Source organism: Myotis brandtii, unplaced genomic scaffold, assembly GCF_000412655.1.
Source record: "Myotis brandtii unplaced genomic scaffold, ASM41265v1 scaffold131, whole genome shotgun sequence".
NCBI lineage: Eukaryota > Metazoa > Chordata > Mammalia > Chiroptera > Vespertilionidae > Myotis > Myotis brandtii.
This window is the reverse complement of record NW_005354632.1, coordinates 3,636,666-3,642,206: the sequence shown is the minus strand read 5'-3', so window position 1 is coordinate 3,642,206 and position 5,541 is coordinate 3,636,666. Positions and strand designations below refer to the sequence as shown.

Below are 5,541 nucleotides of genomic sequence, written 5' to 3'. Positions count from 1 at the left end.
GCCGGTCGACTGTGGCTGGGCCTGCGGGAGACGGACGGGAGGGGCCGGGCCGGGTGTGGGAGAGAAAGAGGACATTGTGTCCCCCACCCTGCAACTCCCGGAGGTGTCATGGCACTAGCCCGTTTCCCTCGCCATCTCCCCGGACGGTGCCCTCGCCCCGCGCCGCCTGGGCGATGTAGGAGATTGGACGTCGCCTCTCTTTTCCGCTTGCCTGTCCCCAGACTCGGGTCAGCTCTCCCTTTGGGGGGCACGCGGAGAGGGGTGGCGGGTGGAGGGAATTCTCTGTCCCCCCTCCTGCGCTAGGAGGTGCGGGGAGGCGGCAGCGTGGCCCTGGGTCCAGGGTCCCCGCTCCCTTTATCCCCCCCGTGCGCCGGGCTGACATCTCTTCATCCCTCTCCGCCTCCCGGCCCCTTTCCCGCCCTCCTTCCCCGGTGTCCTCCGCAGCACGCCGCGTGTCCGCCCTGTCGGCGCTGCTTTCCTGGGGTCTGTCTCTGCTTCCCTGGATGTTGTTAGGGACGAGGTCCGCCTGATTCTTGTCTTCCTTCCAACTGGGGCTGGTAGGGGTGTCGTTTGCCCCCTCAACTCAGGAAGTTAAGGGACAGTGTCTTAAGCCGAATTGTGTAATTGACTGCTATGGGGAAAAGGTCTGCGGGAAGACACTTGTGCCTAAAAAAAAGGGGGGGGGGTCTCCTCATAGGGCTAAGAACCAGAGTTTAGGGGGCCTTTTGACTCCTTGGAGCCAACTACCGTGAGCAGTTAGGTATTTCTTTTGGGGAGGGACGTATTGTCATTGCTTTGGAGGGAGGAGGGCATAAGGAATGAAAGAAGAGTTAAGAGGGCAGGAGGTTAATGGGCCACGTCCTTACAGGTGGCCGCCGTGTTCTGCTTCCTGGGCGTGGGAGGAGGGCTCGTTCTGTTTTTAATCACAGCCCGAGTCGGGTAGCAGCTCCCCGTGCTCACCGGGGCTCCTACCTTCGCAGTCGCTGAAGGGCAGCCTCAGAAGGGATGCTGCTGGAAACAGGATTTGGAAACTTTCTTTTGGTTTCCTGTCAGCGTGTGGGGGTGGGCATGCGTCTGTGTAGTTTTTCTTTTCTTTTGATGTAATTGATAATCTGCCACATTTTGACATAAAAAGCACTACTAGATCAGGTCCCGAGCTCTTTTTGTGTCTTTATTATGGTTTTCTGTAACACTGTTTTGAAATTATGTTTGCGTTGGTTGAAATTCTTTTTTTTTTTAATTCTGGTGTTTCACTGAATCTTGTTTCTTCTGTATTTTGAATTATGTACTGCAAACTATGATTACTAGTAGATGGACGTTTTTGAGGATCCTACGGTGCGTGGCGTATGTAGGCACTCGGTATTTCTTGAATGAATTGAGTGATTACAAACATGTGCTTAGGTATTATATATCTTCTGTTCTTTTGAGAAGTAGCTTACGTTTGAATATTGCATTTCACTTCCCAGATATAAAATAGTAATTCTTGACCTTTTCTAGGCCCTGATACCTTTGAGAATATAATGAAATATATAGGCACTGTAGAAAAATAGTAATAGGCATTTATGCAGAAAATTTTGTATTCAGCTTCAGGGACCTTCTAAAGCCAACCATGGAAACTTGTCTCAAAAGTTATTATTATGATGGAACTGAGTAGTATTCAGCTCCATATTAAAGTTGTTCAAAAGCCTTTATTTTCTGTGTGCCCTTAAGAATGACAGTATTTACACTTACAGATTAAACTTTGTGTCTTTGGGAACAAGACTTAAGAGTGATTGTTACTGCAGTTTTATGGGGCAAAGTTCTCATTTTAATAACTGTTACCAGGTCAGTAACAGTTACTGATGACTTCCAAGGAAATAAGATTGCTGCAGTCGGAAGCTCAAAATCATAAACATGGTGAACTTACGATTTTTATTGTATAAACTTCTGAGCAATACGAACAGCACTTGAGAATGTTCATAAATCAAACGATTCAGTTGTCCTGTTCTCTTCCAAGCTTGTTAATATGCATGGTATTTCATGTAGTTAATAATTATTGTAACAGCATTCAATGTTAATTCAATGAGTGCTTTTTGAAGGTCTGTTGTAATAAAACAAAATCCTTACTGTCATAGAGTGTGTATTCTAATCAGGAGAGATGGGCCATCACCACATACATAAAGAGTATGTCAGGTTTTAAGAGCTGTGCAGAAGAGTAAAGAAGGTGAGGGATAGAGAAACAGGGTCGGGAAAGGATAGGCGGGAAGCCATGAGACTAGCCCCGAAACCTGACGGAAGTGAGGGTGTGTGCTTTTGGGGAAGAAGGTTACAAGCAGAGAGAACTGCAAGTGCAAAGACCCCTCAGTGTACTTTGCCTTTTTTAGAAAAACTAGGAGGCCAGTAAACAAGAGGGAAAGTGAGAGTTGAACTTGAGGTTAGAGAAGTAGCTGGGGCCCCCCCATAAGGCCTTATAGACTAGTTAAGAATTTTCAAGTTTACTATGAATGAGATGGGAAACCATTGGAGGGTTTGGAGTTGAAGAGAAACCTATTCTGACTTACGTTTGTGAGAATCATTCTGGCTGTTGTGTGGAAACCAGCTTGGCTGGGAGGGGGAGCGTAGAAGCAGGAGGACAGATCAGGAAGTTAATCTTTTTAAATCTTTTTCAGTGGTTGCAAATTAGTCCATCTCTCTGCTGTTGGGTATACAGGTAGTTTCCTTTTCCCCTGTTAAAATAACAAAACGAACACTTGTGTGTGCAACTTTTTCTTTCTTTTGAAATATTTCCTTGGGATTGATTTCCAGAAGAAGGACTATAGAATCAAAGTATGTGAATATACTTGTTTTCTTGGTGTTGTATCTGTGAATTCCTTCAAAGAGTAGGTTGTACTAGTTAAAGTGATAGCCACTGTTGTTGATCTTAAGTTTCATGGCAATGTCACCTGCATTGAGTATTATTATTTAGTATTTTAAAAACAATTTTAGATTGTTAGGTTTAATTTTCCAATAGCTCATTTAGAGTTCATTTATTATTAGCTAATGATTGGAGATAGATGAATTAGACAGGGTATCTGACCTCAGGGAACTTTACATTCTGTCTTAATTTTTAATCTGATAGTTAAATAACTTCAGATCTTGCCAGTGTTCACTCAGAACTTTGTTCTGTCCCCTTACACAGTTTTGGGTGACTGGTTAAGAGGGCAGTTGATGACCTTTTATATACAATTGGCATTTCAAGCAAGCATTTAATTTTTCAGTGATGATTTTTTTTTTCTTACAAAGGGATTTTTTAAATGGTATCTGCAGTTTGTTTGATTTCTGTTCTGTGTGTCTTTAGAATTTTACAACTGTGACAGCCCTGTTTTCTTCTTTGGAATAAATTATGCAACTAGTACTTAGTTGAGGACTCTCACAGTTGAGTTTTTAAATTGTTGTAATTCTTTATAGTTATTCAAAACACAGAAACTATTGTTTCTATTAAATAAGATCAGCATAGCAGCTTTGAAATTTTATTTAGTTTTTAAAGGAGGGTGTTACCGGTCTGTTTTGATAGAAATCATACCACAGTGAGGGCATTGCTCAGCATTTCTAGTTCTGAAATCCAGATGGCTTGATTTGGCATGACCTGGGAGAGTGGGTTGAACTAATAGAGTTACCTGCAAGCACCTAGCACTGTGTTTGTACATGCTAGGGACCCAGCAAATGTTCATTTAGCCTCAGATAACTCCTTAAGCTCCCAGTTATAAAATTCTCATTTTATAAGTTCAGTAAAAATATCTCATATGAAGCATTTATATATTAATGGGGTGGTGAGTTTAAAATTATGAACACAACCCAGCCGGTGTGGCTCCGTTGTTGTGTCAATCTATGAACCAGGAGGTCACCGCTCAATTCCCGGTCAGGACACATGCCCAGATTGCAGGCTCAATCCCCAGAGTTGGCCATGCAGGAGCCAGCCAGCCATGATGTTTCTGTCTTGTCATTGATGTTTCTATCTCTCCCTCTCCTACTGAGATAGATGAAGCATCCATTTTTTCCCCTTTTTTTATGCATGAAATTTGGGGTAGATGTTATGTGCTTTTTCACTCTGTTCACAGAGATAATACTGGTCCATTTACATTTTGAATTTTTGTAATGGTGGTTATGGGTTTGCACTGAATGATTCACGTGCTCTCTGTCCAGTCCCCTTTACACAGTTTTGAGGTGACTGGTTAAGAGGGCAGTTTGTTTCCAAGTTAAATGATCCAGATGAGTAGTGAAGCTACTAGTATAAGCTTAGCCTATCATGATACTCAGATCAACAAAGCAGTTCAATAGAGAACTATGCCATGCTCTCATTTCTGCTTGAAAATAGGCCTTTTGAGGTAGAAGGTACATGCGTGTACCAATAAAAAAAGGAAATTGTATGTGATGATTAAGATAAAGTTGAAGCAAGAAATAGTGTACTTTTATAAGTGCTCTAAAAGAAACACTTTATATAATTTTCAGAAGTCTGTGATATACATGTGGAGGATTGAATATTACGTTCTATGAAATTAACTTCAATCATTAGAAAAGTTAATGGCTTTTTTTACTGATGACTTATTTATTTAGGCTGTATAAATTTAGAATAGATAAACCTGGGAAAAATAATTCTTTGCATATCCAGTTTTCCCTGATATAGTTTCCTATCTCTAGCCTATTTAGTTCACATTGATAGAGAGTGGTTCAAAGTGTGGAATGGTAAAGTTAACCAAATTTGGAATTAAATATGTAATCCTGTGTTAGGTTTCAAGATATATTTAAATTAAGCCATGTTTCAGAATAGGAATATACTAAACTAAACATTATAACTGATAAAGACACTGTTGGATTAATTAAAACTTGAAGTACCTTATGTTAAACTCTTTAAGTATATATATCTATAACATTCATGTTTGCTTGCAATATAATGTTGTGTTCACTTGTTCTGGTTGTAAGAGAGGCACAAATAACTGGCTACAACTGTTTCTTTGGACAAATCCCAAATGCAGTTTGTGAAATTTTAAGTTAGCAATAGTAGGAAATTCTCTCTTATTGCAGATTGAACATTTCAGATTTGTCAGATGTGTAATCTAGAGAGTAAATTCATTCACTGTATTTTCAGTGATATTTTTAAATTCATTTACAAATAGAATCATTCTGTTCTAGGCAAGTATTATAAAACATTAAGCAAGCAACCATAACTTAATTATTTTAGCAGTTGGAATTGTAACACTATCTTGGATTTTATGTACTTTTCAGTATCTAGCCCAAATCACTGATGCTTTTTGAAATACCTTTTAAATTCTATCATATGCTGGTGAAAATGTTGCATAATCTTATTAGTAGATTTTAGATTTAGTCATTGAACGATGTTTGAGTGACCCACTATTAGGCTCTTTGATGGAAACTGAAATGTGAGGACTGTAGTTTCTATTTAAGGAATTTAGTCTAGTAATTTTGTTGTCAGAACCTGACATATGTTTTATAAATAAATTTTGTATTTTCATTTTAGAATTAAAATATAATCATGTTCATTTTCTTTTTTATTGTTAAAGTATT

At 39.8% G+C, this 5,541-nt stretch overlaps 1 protein-coding gene across 1 annotated transcript in view; it reads left to right on the top strand.

Annotated features, from left to right (window-relative positions):
- The first annotated feature begins 152 nt into the window (after positions 1 to 152).
- The window catches only part of RAP1A (RAP1A, member of RAS oncogene family), a 56,500-nt gene continuing 51,111 nt past the window's right edge, over positions 153 to 5,541 (top strand). Inside the window, exon 1 of the mRNA XM_005860008.2 lies at positions 153 to 227. The gene's annotated coding sequence lies outside the window, so the exon portion shown is untranslated. The remainder of the gene's footprint in view (positions 228 to 5,541) is intronic.